The sequence below is a fragment of the Micrasema longulum genome, unplaced genomic scaffold (genome assembly GCF_059751315.1).
Source record: "Micrasema longulum isolate JH-2025_06_02 unplaced genomic scaffold, ASM5975131v1 h1tg000774l, whole genome shotgun sequence".
NCBI lineage: Eukaryota > Metazoa > Arthropoda > Insecta > Trichoptera > Brachycentridae > Micrasema > Micrasema longulum.
The window spans coordinates 369,817-391,747 of NW_028277968.1; positions in this window are offsets into that span (position 1 = coordinate 369,817).

A 21,931-nucleotide genomic window follows, 5' to 3' on the forward strand; every position below is an offset into this window, starting at 1 on the left:
ATAAAAACCAGATCATTTGAACTCGATATCAAAGAGGCACAAATATTATGCGACAAGTGTTCCACTTACGAGCATAACCTTCATCGCAAACGGGTACAAAAGAATTCCTAATGTTTGTACGACAAAAATTGATTAAAATTAGTTTATTATTCTTTGAGCATTGCTCTGTTAAATTTTGCGCCAAGAATACAAATGCTAAAACGCGGATTTTTTTAGTTTATATTATTAACTCCTAAGAAAAAATATGCTCTAAAACTTTTATGTTTTTTTAACAAGAATATGTTTGTTGGAAATACTTGGAAAACAAAGAGACACAAAAATAATGAATGTGCGCCAAAATGCACAGGCTACCTATTTTATACCTATCAACGTATTATGCACGAAGACATGCTTTTCACGGTGCTAGGAAATTTTAATATTTTGCCCAACAAAATTACGAGTGAGCATATACAACATATAAAAAAAAGTTTACTGCCTTGGATCACCGCAAAAAATATAAATCGGGGCAAAAGTGGTAAAAAGTGATTTTTTGGAGTTTTCCGTTCGTAAAATAATCTTTAACTGAGTAAAACTTGTAAATCTGTACAACGTTGCATTTTTTATAAAAAAACAATTGACTACAATTCGCTTAAAAAGTAAAAACTGCTTTTACTCTCCCTTGAAAAAAGTTCAGGATTTACGATTTTACAAGGAAGGCCGACGAAATACTTGTGTTTATTTAGCAACTCCGAATAATGTGATAAAAATGTGTGTATAATGCCCAGAAAAGGTAAAATAATGACCTTAGCATTAATTTGTGTCGCTTGCAATACAAATAATGAAAAAAAAATAGTGCAGAAAGTATAAAATTGTTAATTTAAAGAATGGGTATTTTTTCGTAATTTAAATTATTTTAGGAATAAAATTCGTATTGCTATATTTTCATGAACTTTATTACGTATAAACGTATACTTTGTAAAATAGTTGTGAAAATTATAACAAATAAAATAAACAGATTTCCTCTATCATAAATCGACGATATTATGAGTATATTTAAATAGCTGTAGACAAACGCTAGATTTAAACCATTGCACTGTACTGGTAGAATCTCAGTCAAATATATAAATATTTTATATCTATCACTTCACGAAAATCAACAGGTTTATTTATTTAAATACGAAAAATACAGTTTTATTGCGCTGAACGTATTTCAGTTCTTTGGGTAAAAACCTGTTTATTTACGGATTTATTTAGTCCATTCAACAATGGTAAACACATTTCTTTATAATATATACAGGTACAATTGAAATAAAATACAACTAAAAATAAGGAAAGCTAAAACAAAAAAAAAATATTTACTAATGTTGAGCAGAAATGTTTTATGTAAGAATAATTAAATATGAAATTATAATGAACTTGTTCACCACATATGCGAAATAATAACAAAAAACAATGAAAATAAAAATATGTTCAATATTAGCGTGCAACAGTCGGCTGTCACTGACTGTTCTATGCTAAGGAATTCTAAAACTACCCTCCGGGGCTCAATTTATGGCCCTACGGGCCTCAGTTGATCAGCCGAATGGAAATCACATTAAAACTTACTTATACATGTACAGCTAAGCTAATTGCTTTGACGAAACTCGTTACTTGTAATGAAAACATCTCCTTTGTATTTTATTTCCGGATCCGGATATTTAGCAATCCGGTTGATTGAAGTTCGAACTAACAAGGTTGGAGTATAATTATTTTCTAGTGACTACTAATACTACTACTACCATCACGCCATTTCCCTGTTGGGGTAGGCAGAGATAATGGACCGCCACACACGTCTATCCTGGCATATATTTCTAGCTTCTTCCACATTCATACATTTTGTCATACTGTCGCTGACTATAAACATGCTACTTTGTTCGGCCCACCGGACCTCATATAATCAACCCTGCGGGCCTTAATGAATTTGTTCCAATGGCCTTGGTTAATTGGGATCTCGTATACGTATTATCTATAATACAAAAAAATACATTTTTATGAATCACTTGAGGGATTAAATTACAAAAATGGCGATATGTACGTTATCCATTATAATAATATTGATAAAAGACATCTAGGGCCTTATTTAAAGACCAAGTAAAAAATTACGCCTAGGCCTTGTGGTAGAATAAGGATGATATAGTAAAAATTCTTAAACCTCGCATAAAGTTATACTCGGTATGGAGCTGTGATGGCAACCATAGTTACTTATTCCACGCTTATACCTGGGTCCAACATAGTAAGGCGTTGGAATAAATCCACAATCCAACATCTGTGATTTTTTTATATTTTAAATTGGATTGTGGGTATTTATTTATAATTTGAGCAATTTTTAAAACGTGCTATTTTTCCAGAGATAAAAAGTAAAGTATTGTTTAAGTGTAAAAATTTTCAGCAAATTTTTTGGGGTAAATTTTATTTAGCAGATATTTAAAAGAAAAATCCTTGTTATGTTTTGACATGTTCATTTATAAAAGATTTATTGAAATACATTTTTAAATTTACATTCATCCAATCGTCTGAATATTATTATCAATGGAATATTAATTATGTTATTGATTGTTTTGTCATCAAATAAGTATGTAATTTATTGTTTTGTTTTTTGTTTGGTCATTCAATGACTCATGTCAATAATTTGTAAGTGGTGTAGTATCTAAGAATTAACTTTTTTTATTTAAATCATTTATTATCTTTCAAAAATCTCAAGACGCCTAGAATTTGTATTTAATTTACAGCTTTTTTTTTATAACAAACTCCAAGTATAAAACAGCACAGTTATCAATTGATGCATCAATAAATAAATGTCTTTATCAATTTTTATCGACTTATATTTCGTTAGACGCTCGAAATTTGTATTGTTAGATTTGTTTTGTTACTAATAAACGAATAACGTGTTAGTATTTGTAACTGCATATACGCACGGAGCTTGTTTATAAATTAACGCAAAAATGATGCATGGTTAAAAAATATATAATAAAAATAAGCTTAGAAATTAACAACCGATTGAAAGGTAAGATAAGATGGTTGACTGTACAGAGCTGCTTGTTTTAATAACAATACATGTGCCAGCCAGGATTTGTAGACGGTACCACCTGTTTCATGTACCAACAAGTAAGACATCGTATGTTAAAAATGCTTTTTTTCGTAGGACTTTTTCAATGTACAATACAAAATTTAAAAATATAGATTATACAAACATCACTCTGTCAGATTTAAAATTTAAACTAAAAATGTATTATGTAACTTAGTAGACATTATAATAATAAATATGTACATCTCCCCCCCCCCCCTCCTTATCCTCTCTTCAAGCATTTTTGTCCTTTTTTGTCCTTATCCCGCCCAATTTACAGTAACTTAATGTTCTTAAAATTAATATTTAAAAAATCTTTGATTATTGAGTACTTGAAAATAACATTTTTATATGTATAAATTGTTTGTATTTATTTGATATGTAATATATATATTCTTTACTAACTTTGTATACTATGTGGAAATCTGTTATTGGTTCTGAGTTTATACACTATATCTGTTTGTTTACTAAAAATATGTATGTAGAACTGTTGATTTCCCTAATAAAATAAAAAAAAAAAAAAAAAAAATAAACAATTATATTACAAAAATGGCTCTATCTCAGTTTTGAATAAAAAAAATAAAAAACATATTATTGTTCACATTATAAGGGATATTACATTTTTACAAATGTAAATAAAAAAATTGACAATGTTTATATCCAAATAGACTGTGTAAATAAAAAAAAAATAACTCTTTGAAAATGTGAAATGTAAATATTTCATTCAGGAGATTTTTTAAATAAAAAGTATGCAAACAGAAAAAACATCCTACTTACCCCTTGAAATATTTATATGGCTTAATATTCAAGAGCGTATAATTGACAGCCTTATAGTTGTCCAAATAGATAACCTTAAATTAGCACACGTTACTTTTCGTATAAAGTGTAATTCATTAAACCGAGAAACATTATTTGTTGATATTTAACTGAAATGTTAAAATTTTACAACGTGACACTTAAACGGTGTTTAGTTGCAAATTAGAGCAAAATAATATAAACAGCACTTAAATTTTGTGATTTTTTAAACATACTTTGACATTTCAATGTTGTTTAATTTCAATGAATTTCATTAAAGTTATAACATAGCAATTTCAACTCTTTCTCCCGCAAACACATTGTTTCCGTAAAATCGAGACAGACCGAATGATTTAAGCAGTCAGACAATTTTGATCCAAGCTTTACACGACGAATTTAAACATGCGAAAATGAATCAGACTTACTTAGAAAATAAAGCTCAAATCTCTATCCGCCAATTTAGTCGAACGTTAACATAGCACGGCTCCATGAAAGAACATAGGGTGGAAATATTAATAGTTAGTTATTTTATTTATCAATAGGTAGGAAAACACACGAAACAATACACCATGACGCCGACTGCTCTCCACTAGATTTTTTTAGCAAAAATTACACCCGTGAGTAGAAACTTAATAAATAAAACAAAAAAAGAAAATAGTATATGAGCTTCCACCCACCCTCATTTTACCGGACTAAGTGGATTGGCACAATACGTGTGAAATGGGCCCGTACATGATAAACACAATCAATTATTTTTAGAATAATAATATGTATGATTTTTTTTTTAATCAGTAGTAGGTTTTAGCAAAACGTTGCATTTTCGAATAATTGATTAACGCATTTTAAAATATCAATAACGTCTATAAGCAAAACTGTGATTCATGAAAACAAATAAATATTTTTTACTGATTATTATTAGAAGGAAGATTATATAAAGTATTGTAAGTGATAAGTTAAAATCATTTTGGTTTTATTAGTGAATAATTAGCTGATAAATCTGATGAATTTGCTGGCTTCTTTAACTTTTCAAATCATACTAAATCTTTAGCCCTAACTTTAACCTTATACGTAGAATTGGTTTGTATGTTTGATATTTAATAAAGTTACATAAAAAGTTATAATTACTAACCCTTATATTGGCAGAACGGATTTTTATTGTTACTATTTGATGCTTAAAAAGACTTTAGAATCCCAAACAATTTTTATATTTGTTTTTAATCAAGGTTTATGAATTGTGATAATGAATATTATGTATCTTTTATGGGTGATACCGTGTATGTTGGATTTGATCCGACGTTTCGGCTACCATTGCAGGACCCATCTTCAGGGAAAACTATGTGTTTTATAGAGAAATGTATGTGTTTATGTACTAGTAATTTGTACCGTGTCACAGTCAGCAGTAGGCACATTTTCGGAAATGTTTTTGCCTACCATTCAAAATATTTTTGATTTCAGGAAAATGCAGAAAGCTGGTTTTGAAGTAACCCAAATCCTCACGAGTCACGGTGGGTTCATGAGCTATCTGCATCATTTCATTATTTCCAAGATCAACAGCTGCCTATGTGATGACGAAACACCTAAAGATGCATCTGTTGATGCATTACCCCTTTCTCAGCTTTCAGAGTCAACATCTGAAGGCGTGGTGCCGTAGTTTGGGTGAGGACCTATGCGACATTGGATCCGTGATACTTCATAAAGATCTCTTACATGGTCAAGTAATTGCAGGACATTGGTGAAATAAACAAAATTAGGACTCCAAATGCAGAACACTCATCTAGTTGAACGGAAGGCCTGTCGATAACTGTCAACAGGCCGGCCACTTCTGATAAGTTTTGAGTTGTTTCCTCTTCACAAGAGCATTGATTGGTCCACTTTATAATATTCTTCCTGATCCCAACACTTAACGATGCAATAGACGCTTATTCAAAACAAAAAATCCACTTTCATGAATTACAAACCTTGTAAATAACAAGCAAGGTAAATAATAAATGCTACTCCCGAGTATCCCGGTATATGATGAGTGCTTGCAGATATTTTGTATGGGAGTGCAGCAGTGAGTTAATAACACAACTTGCAACCATTCTATCGTATCTATCGTGCGCCTACCTTTCATAGAGGAAGTGGTGCGATCAGTTATTTTCTTCAATCAATTTTAACATACCTGTTCAACTAATCAAAATACAATCAAAAATATATTTTATTTAATATTTTGTACACTGTACTTGCAGAGTTTTTTTTTATTATTCAAAAAGAGATGTCCTTGAGTTCTTATTATTTATTCAAATACTTAGATGTTTAGACCGTTTCTTAAAAGTTGTAAGTAACTTCTGCTGGAAAAATGGAAATTGAGTTGTGATAGAGTTGGACTTGAACCTGGAAAAAAAATCATTTGCGTAACAATAAAAATAATATGAAAAAAATATTATCCTCAACATTCTTCCCCTTCCCGCATCCACTGCTGCATAGGGCACTGCATTTTATAACCAAATGCAACGTATTTCATCTGTCTGTAACATGAAGGTAAGGTGATGAAAATATAAATACCCTCAGGTGCCAGTCTAGAAACAATAAAATATTGCGTTTTAAACAACCCTTAAAAACAATATTTCAATTCCACCCTGCCAGGAATAAAACCCAAGATCTCAAGAATGGCTGGCAAATGCTCCAACTACAACAAGGCAGACTTATCTCCACTCTATTTTTTGTTTATGACTGAGCAACCGTTGAGTCGAAAACACAGTCCAGGGTTTTATTTCACATTCAGGACTGTATTTTTTATTCGTCTAGACACAGATACAAATATAAATCATAACTAGGATGATAGAAATCACGATTTTTTTTTTCGAAATGATAATTCTATGACAGTCAAGAAAAGAGGCTAAAATGGGGGCGGGGAAGCCTTCTGACTCCCATTTAGAAAGAAGGCAAAGTACAAAAATAATAAATAATTATGAAAGGCACTAAAAAAAACATGATTTGGGAAGAAACATTTATGAGAGAAAAAATATTGACAACTGAAGATAAAGACATAATGTGTGTTTAACAATTTTGGGGGCAAAACTTTTCATTATTTATATGTATACAGGACATTAAAGTATTAAAAAAATATCATGTTAAATTTTTTGCTGACGACACTCTGCTCCATGTGACTTAATAAATCAATGTAAATGCTAACAATACGATGCAAGAAGATTGGAGTCGAACATTTTATTGGTTGGATATAAATAAATAAAAATTGAACGAACAATGTTTTGAGTTTGTCCAAATGTTTGTAGACAGTTTGGATTTGCTCCTTAGAGAGTTATTTAGATCTAAATTTGTTGCAACAGAGATGAAACACATTTTCGAGAAGGTAATATGGAAGTCTAGGCATTTACAGGGGTAACGAATTCACCTGACCTTACGTAACGAATTCAGATCTAAATCCAGTCCACAACATTTTGACATATTCAAAACATTGTTGATTGAACTTACTGGTATACGAAGTTTAAAAACTGGAAAATTGTTTTCATCATCATTCCTTTTCCGCACCTAATGACACAAACGGCACTGCATTGGTACACCAATTGCAGCGTATTTTGATAATTTTTGTAACGTGAAGGTAAGGTGATTATTCTTACGTTTCAGGTACCAGTACGGGGACTATGAAATATTCTAGTGTAAAAACACTCTCTTCAAATAAATATTTCATATCTACCATGTAGGGAATCGAAACTGAGACCTCTTGCGTAGTAGGCAAACGTGCTGACCTGACTGACACCACGAGGCCGACTTTTGAATTGTTTTCAGGCGTTGCCTAGTATAGGATCTCACCCACATGATATGGGTTGCAGCTCTTTAACTTCACAGAAGTTAACAAACATAAGAGTTGGGTAAATGTGGATGTTTAAACATAGTAAGAATGTTGAATATCGACACGTAATAAGTCCTGCAAATGCCTAGACTTCCATATTACCTTCTCAAAGATGCTTTCTTTTTTGTTGCAACAAATATAGATCTGAAAAGTAAATGTTTCATAAAGTAAATATAGACAGTAAGTAATGAAAAATATTTAAGAAAGCAATATGGTAAAAACATAGATGAAGTTTACATCAAATGAAATATTTAGGGGTAGTAATAGAAAATAATCTGAAATCACATTTTGAATAAATGAAAAATCTTATTTCTAAAAAGGCATGGTTTTTAATAAGAATGAATAAAAACCTCGGTTAAAATAAAAGTAATTTAATTTATAAGGCAATTGTTTTGCGCCATTTTTATTATCGTTCTAATATTATCTTGCTGAGCAATGAAAATCAATATGTTTTTATACAGGAGGCTCAGAGGAGAATGAGGACGATATCGAAATGAGGCAGATATACAAAGATTGAACATAAAATGTTGATGGTAATTTTTTTTATTTATTTTTTTAATAAAGGAGTGAATATTTGTTGCCTTGCTTTTTATGTACAAGGCTTACAGTGACTGCAAAAGGTATGTTCTATCTAATTTTTTTACTATAGTGTGAGGATCTGGTGGTGGAAACTCATACAGGAGAAGCCGGACTATTGACAGGCATAAGCAGATCTCCCGTTCCACTTTGAGAGCGTTCGGCATTTTGTGTCCTATTTTTATTTCTTTCAACAATCACCTTTACTATTTTTACCATGTATGATATTACCTCATGCGATAAGTCTCTATGACTTATTACTGTTGCGATGTCTTCTAGGTCCTCATCCAGACTTCTGCATCGCGCCTCCAACTGCATTCGCTCTAAGCTGAAAATGGGGATTTTGTCGATAATGCTTGTCTCACTCAGCCCCCCATAGTTCGCGGATCTCGACATTTGTGAACCTATCATACATAGTTTTACCACACATTCGCGAAAGATCGCATTTTTACAGCATTAAAACTACGTTCATCATTATTTTTAGAATTTCATACTTTGCTCCCATACATTAGGGTTGGCAGCTGAACTCTATTGTAAACTGCTAGTTTTGCCTCCTGCGACAAACATTAGTTTGCTAATTTAGATTTTAGTGCCGTTCACCCTGTTCCCGGCAATCACCCTCCATTCAATATTTTTCTCAGTTTTTCCATTCCTCGTAAACATATTTCCACAATACACAAACTACCTGATTCAGAATATCTCCATTTATACTCATCTATTAATATTACAAATGCCAAAGTGCGTTTGTCGGTTTGTTTTTTTTCCTTCACGTCGCAACGGAGCTACCGATCGACTTTGTTTTTTGCATTAGGATTGCAGGAGAGCTGAGAGGTAAAATAGGCTATTATTTCATTTATTTCATTATCACTCCCTCGGAAATATTCTCAGTTGAAAATATATTAATATTTATACCTTGCTACGTCGCCATAGACTAAGGATCGTCGTTTTTTAGCATAATGACATTTGAAGAAACGGAAAACGTAGTTACTTTTCGACAATACGAATTAGTAAAGTAATTTCTCCTTAATACAACGCGCGAGAAGCCGCGGGTAAACTTTTTTTTAAACAATCAGAACATCCTTACATTACATTAAAAAAAAATATTTTTTTAAAGTTTTGAAAGTAGGTGCCAACTATTTTTTTCAATTTTCTTTTTAGTCAAACCTTTTACTTTTACCTTTTCAATATAAATATACGTTTTAAATTACATTTTTTTACACCCTCACACATTAATTTAACTTATTTATACAAACGTTGCACACATACAATTTTGTAAATATTTTTAATATGATGATATATTATGTACTAATAGATTAAAAGTGGATTTTCTAAATTGGCTCCAGTATTGTTAACATTTTTCTACTTATTTTTTATGTTATAGCTGTAAAAACTCCGATTAAATAAAATAAAAGTAAAAACTAGTATAAAATATGAAGTATTGAAATAAAAGACGACTGATACTTTAGTCCACAAATTTGGAATATCCAGTAACGGGTTTCTTTGCTTTCGCGACATCTTCGAGACTGGTATCTTTATTAAGGAGTTCAATGTATTTATACAACAGAGGTAAGGATAGAGAATTCAAAATAATATGAAAGAAAAAAAAAATATTATTTTTGTCCTAAGGAAATTTTAACAAAATTTTTTGGGTTAGCAAATGAGTCGATATAATGCTATTTTAATAAGTTTAAGTATTGAATATATATTATTTTTAGTGTCCCATCCTTCGTGAGTGTGATTTCTGTCAATCATGATTTCTGAAAAACAAAGGTTAAAATGTCATTAGTAAAAATATTACATGGGTATAGTAATGGGGAATGCACGTGTGTTGTCTTTTCATTAAGTTATTCTACGTCGCGTTTAATTTTTGATCTATTAATATTTAGAATTTTTTTTGTCAAGTTTATGGCTTTTAGGTGCAATATTTATTAGTTTTACATCGTTTTTTTAATCAAAATAATGTTTATTTTCTATTAAATGATTGGAGAAAGTTAAATAATCTTTATTACAAGACAATTTTTTTTTTTTTTCCAAAAAAAGAAATATTTGCGTTCTTATGATTTACCCAAATATTAAATTTTGAGGGCCATTTTCAACGAGTTGTGAATAACTCACTATTAGAAAATGGAATTAAGTTGGGGTAGAGTGGGATTCGAACCACAGACCTTTGGTCCGTGAGTCCGAGACACTAGCCACAGGACCACAACCCGATCTATGATTGTATCTGCTCTTTTCTGCGTGTTTTAAAGGCTCTACCCGTTTGTCCTACGTAGCATGTATTTTCACAGTCATTACAATTAAGATGGTATGTTCCTGAGTTGGAAAACTTATATTTTTTGTCTTTATCATTAACTAACAAATTAACTAAGGAATCACTATTGTAAAAGGGTATATTTTTAATTTTTTTTTTTTATATGCCCAATTTTATCACTAGTTTTTCCAATGAACGAAAGTTTTGCCCAATGCGTTCGGTTTTTATTATTATTATTTATTGTCAAACCTAAGTATCACTCGTCTTTTATTTCTATAATAAATAACAATGAACTTCGATATTTTTTTTTTACTTACAAACTTAACTGTTTTAAAATATATACATGTAATGTTATTATTATTGCATACGTAAGAATATGTGTGCGCGATTTCAAGATTCAAAATAAATATTTTATTGACGAGTTGTGTTAAATAAATAACTGAAAAAATTGCAAGTGAAAGGGATGAAAGTAATGATGACTGAAAAATGGTTAAGAGTCTTAGAAAAGTTAGTGACGTTTCAGATTTTTATTGAAAACACGTGATGGTGTATTTGTCACATTTCATTGTAAATTGTTCCATAGTATTGCAGTCTTAACAGTGAACTAGTTTGTGAAAATCGAAATATGATGACGCGGGATGCAGAGATCTTTCGTTAGATAAGCGAAGTAATAATGCGGGCTCAGAAAGGTGAACAAGATTTTCAAACAGGTATCTCGGGGCGTTGGGACATTGAAGAGTTTCGTACAAAAGGGGAAGAGATTGAAAGTTTATCCGCTTTCCAAAAGGAAGCCATTTTAATTCGTTTCGAGAAGAAGAAACGTGATCGCGTTTTTTAGACTGAAGACAAAACAAATACAATTGTTTTGGAGGCGATCCAGCTAGCGAATCAGGTCAGGGTTGATTTCGATGTACCTAATATTTGCGTAACGTAGAGACAATTGGCAGAAAATGTTGAACTCTTTTGAGAGAATGAAAGGTTCGGTATTTTGTTTACTTACATGAAAAATATAATCATTACAGGACAAGTTTATTGTTGATTTATTATATGGAAAATATTTTTAACGAAAAGATTTTAGAAATTGGAATAAGTTGTCACCAATTTCCGGGACAAGGATTGACAACGTTGATCCGGATAAAGTTTCTGGCTCCCAATTAGGATGGCATGAGACTAATGAGGATTTATCAGAAGGCCATTACCACCGGTAATCGTTTTATGGTTAGTGTTAAGAATTTAAAGTCTTATCAAGATTTTTTATGTCGGAGTGATGGTAAATAGCTAATGGTGTTCTAAATAATGTTTTTTTTTATATTTGATTCATGGCATTTGTGAACAATATTATTAATGAAAAAAAACACAGAATTTAGAAAAAAATTATAAAAGCCAACATAAACATGATTAAAATACAAAAAAAAGGTAAAAATCAGACAAAAATCATACAAGGCAGAAAAAAATATAGTTTTATGGGAAAAAACATTTGATTTTTTTTTCTTTTCCGCACCTAATGGTGCATACGGCACTGCATTGGTACACCAATCTCAGCGTATCTTGATTATTATTGTTACATGAAGGTAAGATGATCAGCCATACGCTTCAGGTACCAGTCCAAGCACTATGAAATATTCTAGTGTGGAAACACCCCTATAATAAATATTTCGTATCAACCATGACGGGAATCGAACCCGAGACCTCTTGAATGGTAGGCAAACGCGCTGACCATTACACGAGGTCGACGAGGTAGTTTTATGGGAAATAAAGAAGAAAAAAAATCTGAATTCAAATAGAAGGTCGAGAAACATGTGTTAAACAACTCTTAATTGAAATATAAGCACATTATAATTAAGCACACGAAATAATATGTTTATGTGTCCCAAAAGATTAAAAATAAATAAAAAAAAACCTGCTCGGCAATATTGAATATAAAGTAAACTGAGTAGAATTGTCAAAAGATCCATAAACACGCAGCTTTTCATTTATGTATGCTTGATTTTATTGTGGGCATTTTAAAAAGCAAATAATAAAAATAAATATTATGTTCATTTTATGATGAGCGATGGCTCTTCTAAATAAAAATCTGTATTTATTCTTTTTTTTCTGTTTCGACACCAGCATCTCGGTGCTTTGGTTTTTTAATAAAGTTTATATATTTTATTAGCAGTTGGCAGACCCAAATGAAATGTGCATAATTTTACTGTCGCTAAGGTCTTTATATAGCTTGCTCAAATAATGGTAAAAATTTCTTACCATTGCTGGGTCGTGTCAACATGGTGAAGTTCAGGGACCGCAAAGAGAGGGCAATATTCCTTTAAGTGCCAATAAAGAAGACCCTCCATTTCAACCCGCCTCGGGCGAACGATTAATTAATCTACCCCAAGGTACTAAGATTGACAACCCCTGCAGTGAATTATTTGCTCCGCTTAATTGGTCATCTAGGACGGTGCATAAAATTGCTGCTCATTGGAGACAATGAAAGGAAATTTGAAATTACCAAACTAATATAGATATATACAGTATAAATACTAAGCCACGCGGAATGCAAATATTTTAAATAATCAATAATAATAATAAAACTCATTTTATATAATTGGATTGTGATCTCGTGATAGTGCCACGAAGGATCAGGGGTCTAAGGTTTGCATCTTGTTCTGTCACAACTTGATGCCCAATCAATTTATTCATTTACAGTTTGCATGTCCATGAGCTTACGTTTTCAGACTCGTGGTGTAATGGTCAGCGCGTTTGCTTACTATACAAGAGGTCTCGGGTTCGATTCCCGATATGCTGATATTTTTCTTTAATGAAATGAACAACGAAAATAAAAAAAGCAGTCCGGAATACAACATATTTAAGAAAAAAGTGAAAAGTTATTTTTATAATTCTTTTTGGTGTAGCACTGATTAAAAACACCATTTATTTTAATTTGCAATTTAAATGTAACCCTAAAAATAAATTATTCAAATTACTGTACGACGTCACTTTTCATTATGTACACAAGAAATGTTTTTTCTTTTACGTAATGGGAAACGGTTATGTAAATATACGTATTGAAATACGAAATACGTATAAAAACTGTATTTAATAGTAATATTCTATACTTATATTTGTTAATCTGAATTTGTTTTGTATATCAGAATACAATTTTAATTTCACGAAAGTCCTTTCTCATTCTATTCATGTAGGTATGTTTTTAATATTTTTTTTTTGATATTTTTTTTATTTTTGCACCTATAATATTTTGATGTGACTTGAAATTTGATAATTGATGTGAAAGTATGTACTATCTTTACATATATTATTGTTCTGTACGCGTGATGTCACTGAACTCCTCCTAAACAGCTTAACCGATTTACAAGCGGTTTTCAGCGAAACGTAGATCTTTGCGCTGCGCGTGTTCGTAGATATCAAAATTTTCAATCGAATTTATTAAAAAAAAGTTAGAAGCATTAATATTTTTTTCATCAACCTACTAGGGTTGCATTCGACAAGAATTCATATACAAAAACATGGAAGTCTGTTATTTTTTTGTATTTAAAAATGTTTGTTTTTGAATGTTTACAAACAACATTCGCTTTTAATGTATCCCAATCAGATTCTTTCCTTACATTCCTTATAATTTTTTCCCATTTATTTATATGTTTGTGCTAGATTTTTGATAAAACTAAAATAATATTAACTGACATTCAACGCATTTTTGAAAATCGCATTCATAAATAAAGTGCACCCCTGTTGGCGAGAAGAGCCGAGTTTGACATTAGCAGAAAGAATTCCGTATATGAAAATGAATTATTTTATGTTTTGGAATCCAACCATAAACGAGTATCTAGGTTACTCATTTTCAATATTTGAATATTAATAATTTTTAGTTTTGGAATTCAATCATAAACAATTACCTAGGTAACTATCACTAACTACTTATCAATGAAAAGTATTTTTCCAAGCTAATTGCAGGCAAGCCAACGTTCGGGCAGGATAACGTCTGTCGGGTTCACTAGTTATGGATAAAATAAATAATACACTGACACTCCGGAACGTGCCTGTGGGCCAGTGGAGTGGCTACATCCATAAATAAAAAGGAAATGTTATTAAATGTACCTATTGTGTACATTTTTTTTGTAAACTATGAACTTGTATTATATACTGGATTTAAAAAGGTGTTTTTACACAAGAATATTTAAAAGTCCCTGGACTGGTTCCTGCAGTGTAAGACTGATCATCTTACCATCATGTAACAAAAATGATCAATGTACACTGCTATTGGTGTACCAATGCAGTGCCCTATGCGAAAAGGGAATGACAATAATGATGATGTTCATTAACTTTCTATGTTTTTTAGGCTGTACCCGTGTTAAACCATAATAATTTACACAATTATTTTATTTATGTAAAACATCAACTACCAAGAATAAGTACACTTTGGAGAGATTATTATAAAAATAAATATCTTCCATCCAACCAAAAAATATATTGGTCATAAGTAAATTTAGTTAAAATTTGTACATTTAAAAAACATATATAAAAACACATGCAGTAAAACTCCAATTATCCGGATTAATGTGTGCCAGGCGTTATTTGGATATGCAGAAATCCAGATAATTGGATAAAACATTAAATTGAGGCAATGTTTTGAAAGAAACCACAAAATTTACTCTAAGATCAAATTTTATTGCTTTTGAACTAATATAGCGAATTTGAATTATATTAAAACTTGAACATGTCTAGCAAAGTTAATTGCTTTTACTAAAAAACTCATTATTTGTTAAGACAGCATCTCCTTTGTTTTTTGCTTCCGAATAACGATCCGGATATTTGGCAACCCGGTTTATTGGAGTTCGGATAAACGAGGTTCTAGTGTAATTACTTTCTTTTAACCACGGTTTTTTAGTGGCCAGATACAGCTTGCAGATATAAACTTGCACTAGCAGGCAACAATGTTCCATGATGAGAAATTTGGTTCTTCGGGCATCATGTAATCGACCCTCCGGGCGTTGTTTTACGGCTTTTTGGGCCTCAGTTGATCGGCCTTTCTGGCCTCAGTTGATCAGTCTCGGACCTCGGTTGGTTAGGATCTTGAGCACTTTGAAATATCACCCCTTTGGGCCCCAATAATGTTTTTTGTGCAGTTTAATCTAAATTTGATAAATAAGAATTTGTCAGTCAGAGTAACCCGTACAAAATTCACCGACATAATATATTCACAATAACTACTCAAAATGTTCGATTCGTAAGCGATTAACGAACAGCGAAGAATATGTAATTTAAAATAATAACAGCCAGCTATCGCTGACTATTACATGCTAGTGAATTCGGCCTATCGGGTCTCATACACTAAGCGCTGCGAGGCGCGGGGCGTAATGAATTTGTTCTAAAGGCCTTTGCTCATTAGGATCTCGGATGCGCTGTATAAGTTATCCATATTTATGAATCACTTTATGAAGCGCCCTCGAGGGATTACATTACAAAAATGGCACTATATACGTTATCCATATTAATAATATTGATAGAAGACATGTCGGGCCTAACTTATTAATTTATTTCTTGTTCCTTTACAGTTTATGTATAACTTTTTTTATATTAATGATAATGTTCCCGCTTGTGCCGAAAAAGGCATTTTATAAAATTTAGAAATATGCCTTATTGAACATAATTAAATCATAATATCAAATACTAAATATTATTCATAGATCAAGTATGAAATTATGGTTAGGCATAGTGGTAGAATAAAGATGGTATAGTAAAAATTCATAAACCTCGCATAAAATGATTCTTGGTATAAGGCTGTGATAGCGACCATATCTACTTATTCCAAGCTTGTACCTGGGTCCAACGTGGTAAAGCGGTGGAATAAACCCGCGATCCGTCACCTGTGACATTTTTGAATAGCATAATGCATTGTATTTATCTAAAATTTGAACATTTTATAAAACATGCTATTTTTCCAGAGATATCGTTTATGAGTGTAAAAATTATCATCTAATTTTCATTTTATTAGGATAAATTTTATTAATGACCCCAGAAAATATTACGGCATGTTCTTTTAACAAACAATTCTCAAATAATACATCAATAAATAAATATCGCTATCGATTTTGATCGACTTAGATTTCTCAACAATATTTTGAGTTTGTCCAAATTTTTGTAGACAAGGACTGGATTCAACTCCTAGGGGAGCTGTAAACATTAACATATTACACCAGATATGAAGAACATTTAAGAAAAGGTAATATAGAAGTCTAGGCATCTACAGGTGTGTGACCTGTCATTGCTCTTTAACTTCACAAACATCAAAAGATGAAAGAATTTAAGGAATATAGATGTTCAATTATGGACAGAATGGTGAATCTTACACAGAGTGTAAAGTGGCCACTTAAACCAGCCAATGACTGATCACAAGCCCTGTAGATGCCTAGACTTCTATATTACCTTCTCTTAAATGTTCTTCATCTCTGTTGTAATATGCTAGACTTAGATTTCGTTAGACGCTTGACATTTATATAGTTTGTTTTGTTTTGTTACTAATACGAATCACGTGTTAGTATTTGTAACTGTATATGCACGCAGCTTGTTCATAGAAGTACGCAAAAATGATGCGTGATTAAATAATAAATAATGGAATAAGCATAGGAATAAATAACCAATTGAAAGTTAAGATATAAAATCGATGAAAATAAAAAATTTAAAAAGCCTATTATTCTTTAGTTGAGGATCTTTCCCTTTTTTCAAAATGTCCATAAAAAATATAACAAAGTTAATATCCAAATACGTTTTGTTAATAAATTAAAAAACTTTTTATAAATGTAAAGTCGAAATATAACATTTAAGGGAATTCGTAAATAAAAAATATGTAAAAAGAAAAAAAGACCTTCTTTCCCCTAAAATATTGAAATAGCTAAATATGCGAGAGCGCATAATTGACAGCCTTAAAGTTGTCCGAATAAATAACCTTAAAATTAGCACACGTTACTTTTCGTATTAAGCGTAATTCATTGAATCGAGAAAAAAATATTTATCGATATTAAGTTTAAAGGTTTAACTTTTACAATAAGATACTTAAACGGTGTTTAGTTACAAACTAGAGCAAAATAACATAAATAATACTAAAATTTCGACATGTCAATGAATTTCATTTCATTTCAATCAAGTTACAAGATAGAAAAAATTAAAACTCTATCTCCCTCTTACACATTGTTTCTGTCAGACTGAGAGAGACGGTACTATAACGAATGATTTAACCCGCGGATACTTACTTACTTAGAGAATAGAGCTCAAATTCCTATCCGCTTATTTAGTCAATCGTTCAACATAGCACGGCACCATAAATAACATATAACGGATTAATTCTTTATATTTTTTATTATTTCATTTGTCAATGGGCAGGTAAAAACACGAACCAGTACACCATAAGGGCAAATAATTTCCATTCTATTTTTTTAGAAAAATTTTCGCCTGCGGGTTAAAACTAAAAAATATAGCCAAAAAATAAAATTTTGGCTATGTTTTTTACACGATTTCAGTGCTTTTTGAGCACAGTCTGACTGACTGAGAGAATATAAATAATTTTGTTTTTTTTTGATTTTTTTAAAATTGATTTATTTTTTACAGCAATTTACAAGTAAGTATTTATACAACAAATTAATTAAGTAGTAAAAGTAAACATATATATTTTTTATTTTTGCTATTGGTTCATCTAAACTGCCTAACTAGGGATAGCTTCCCCGTTCTCAGGCAGTAAATTGTGAATTTTATTATATTATTAAAAAGTAATGACAGTTTTATTATTATGTGTGCTTTTTCAGTCTAAAAAGTAAATAGTAAATATATAGTGAAAACATAAATAATACCAAAATGTCTATTTCCTAAGTCCCAAGTCATTTCTAGTAAAACAAGAAATCAGCTTACGTCCTTCTACATCGTCATGTCTGTGTAAATTTTCGTGTGCGCAGCCATAGATGGCAAAGAGTTCCGTTTGGAAGATAGTAGGATAGAGCCCTAGGCTAATAATGGAGAACCTTTTTGCGGGTCTAACTCCGTGTATCCCAGCACCTGCTTGTCCATCTTTCTTGGAGCCATCGACGTACCACAAAATGTCTCCTTTCCTGTAAGGTAGGGGGCTAGAGCAGGTGGTAAGGTGGGATGTCAAAAATAACTAATTTGAAATGAATGATTATGAATTTAAAAAAAGAAAAAATATTTTGTTAAATGAATGTAATTCGTAGCGATATAAGTCAATTTCAAATATATATTTTTATAAATTCCTTAAACTTCATTAATTGACTTGCTTAATCTATGCTTAGTTCCGTTTGCTTTTAGGATTGTTGATTTGTGATCGTCGTATTTTTTCATAGCGATAGTTGGAGGACTGACAACCTATACAAGCTGCTTTCTTAATAATTTAGGGTAGATATTTTGTGAATTTTTATTTCTTAAGAAAAAGGAATATATATATCCAAATACATGAATGTTATGTTTTATAGCGAAAATATTATGATATACCCGCAATATGGTAATGTACCACTAATTTTCTCAAATTAAACGGTTTTTGTAGGAAGGAAGAAATTGCCTCAAGGCAATATGCCCGCCCATATGCATATATATGTAAACTGTATATGTAAATAAAAATTAATTTTTAAAAAAATATATACATCTATCGGGAAAATTCTTGTTACTAAACGACAAAACGAATTAATTACATAACTAATTTTTCCCTAATACCACGCGGGCGAAGCCGCGGTTAAAAGCTAGTTTGATACAAATTAAAATAATATTTTAATTTTTGTTTACTGTTTGATTAACAAATATAATATGTTTTGTTTACGCTGTATCTCTTCTTAAAGAAGATTATCTTAAAATGAGGCTTGTTATTGCATATTATACATATTTAAGAACATATTATAAATGCGCGTATAACCGGAATCCTAAATGAGTGTCTTAGACTCGATGACTACACTAGGGTAAAAATCCTGAAAAAGGAAATCGGCTGGAAAAAACTTCACCTTGTAACGTAGTTGTTGGCACATTCGCCTACCATGGTCGATGTCCCAGGTTCGACTTCCGGGAAGGTCGTCATGAAATATTTGTCTCGAAGGTTGTATTGCACTGAAATATTTAATCCTTCCTGGACTGGCACAGAATGCTTAAGCCTTACCTTAGACCTTACCTGCCTGGAACTGACGATCCAAATTTTTAATTTAGTTTAACAAAACAGTCACCTATGCACTGACATACGAGTTTGATGATATTTAATTCGCGTCTCATCGTTGAAATAGGGGTATTTTGGAATCAAAATATTTTCTATCAAGGCTGGGTTATTATGTTTGGCCTTAGTGCTTACGCTTTACGGAGCAGTATTATACATTGTGGGTCCTATTTTAGCCGCTAAATAACGGGTCCTAAGTTTTCATCCCTTCTTCAAAGCTCAGAGTAGGATTTAGAATTAGTAGAAAGTATCTTTTTCTGCGTAACCATTTTTGTTCATTTACAAAAAAACTAACGTTGAAGTAAAAAAAAAAAAAATATTTAAATATTGGAAGCACTACTCGCTATATTATTATTTTTTATTTTTCTATTTATTAAAAAAAATGTTAATAAAATAAGTGGAATATAACAAATGTTTTGCAAATACATAATTATAATTAAAATAACTACATAACACGACATTAATTTTAAAAATCAACAACGTTAGGATATACAATAGGAGACAAAAAAATCAATGTAATATGCGACGCAGATGATGCTGTCCTAATAGTAGACTCCGAAGATGATCTCCAAATATTATTGTACAAATTCCACACATCTCATACAACTGTTGTTATTAAGTAAGGTCGTATTTATAATATATAAATAGATATCCTTCCCAGGGAACGGACAATAAGTAAGTTTAAAAAATAAAAAAAATAGTAAAATTTGAAAACATCTATTTGTAGAAAATATAACATTTCAAGTGCGCCTCTGCAAGTGTTCTTAAGCAGTAGAAAATCAAGTGAGCACAAAAATCACCCCTTTTGCTCCCATCGCTACTTTTTTTCATTAGGGCGAGGAATTGGTCAACATCCGACGGCGGGCGGGGATTGTGTGAAGACCATATTTATTGCTGCATGACGTAAAGTTCTAGAACGAAGCGACTCCAACTTTGCTTGACGTTTAATGAAATAAGATGTTAGGAGTTATTTGAGAAGGATTTTCTCTGAATTTACTAGAAAATTGGCGAAAAGTTTAGCTGTTTTGTGCTCAAATTACAGTATGTACGAGCATGTCCTAAAACCGTATGCTATTGCTTACTTAGTTAATCGGCACTATCGCTTCGAAAATAGCTAACTATTGTTATTTTTTAATTAAAGAGTACAATGGAAGCAACAAAAGTTCGCATTTGAAAACTTTATTAAGTCTTGTGTTGCTATGGTGCAACACGAGTCTACATAGAAAACAAGACTTGATATATCTTTCTTATTCATTAAAATGATAAAGTAATATTTTTTGCAATCCTCAAATGGACATTTTCACACTGGTTTAGGAAAGTAAAATTTATCTCAATATACTGGGATAATACAATAAATATTTATTCTTGCTTTGCGAAGAATAATTTTACGAATGTAAGTGATGCCAAAACCGCAACAAATATGTTTTTCCTGTTTAAGAAAAAGCACGAAAATAGAAGGAAAACAAGGACTATGTTCTGTTGCCAACGTGTAAAAGAGACAAAAACAAAAGAAAAAATTCGTTCAATCTGTCGGTTATTGGCAGTGAGCAGGAGTGCACGCTAACTTATGACTGGCGTATTTACGATTTTGATTTATTTTGACATATATTGTATGGTAATTTTTGTAAATTATTGAAAAAAAATATTTATCAGTATGTCAGTAATGTCTGAACTTCAGAATATTCTGTTTTTTTGCTTTAAGTAATACGATGTTACATCACCGCGTTCAAAGGAATTTATTCAGCTCAGTTTTTAAGGAGTTGTTTGAAGTACCAAATTATTTTTTGAATTAAAAATGGCGGCGTTAGTTTCCGAAACCGCAATCCATCTTTTGTTCAAAACATCTTGTGGTTTTCGCTAGTTTCAACCCAGAACAAAAAACTTTTTTTTTTATGAACACGAGTATGAAAAAAAAGCTATAAAACTACGCATGGAAATTAGAAAATACCGTTATTAAAAAAATTGCGCAGATTTTCTTCTTCTTCTTCCTTCCTGATTGACTTCAAAGATTTTCGAGCAGCTTTTGCAGCATCAGTTATCAAAACAAACAACAAACAAACCATCACGCCGTTTCCCCGTAAGGGTAGGCAGAGAGGATAGAACGCCACAACACTCTATCTTTGCATACAGATCTCGCTTCCTCTACATTCATACATCTTATCATGCACGCGCGCCGATTAT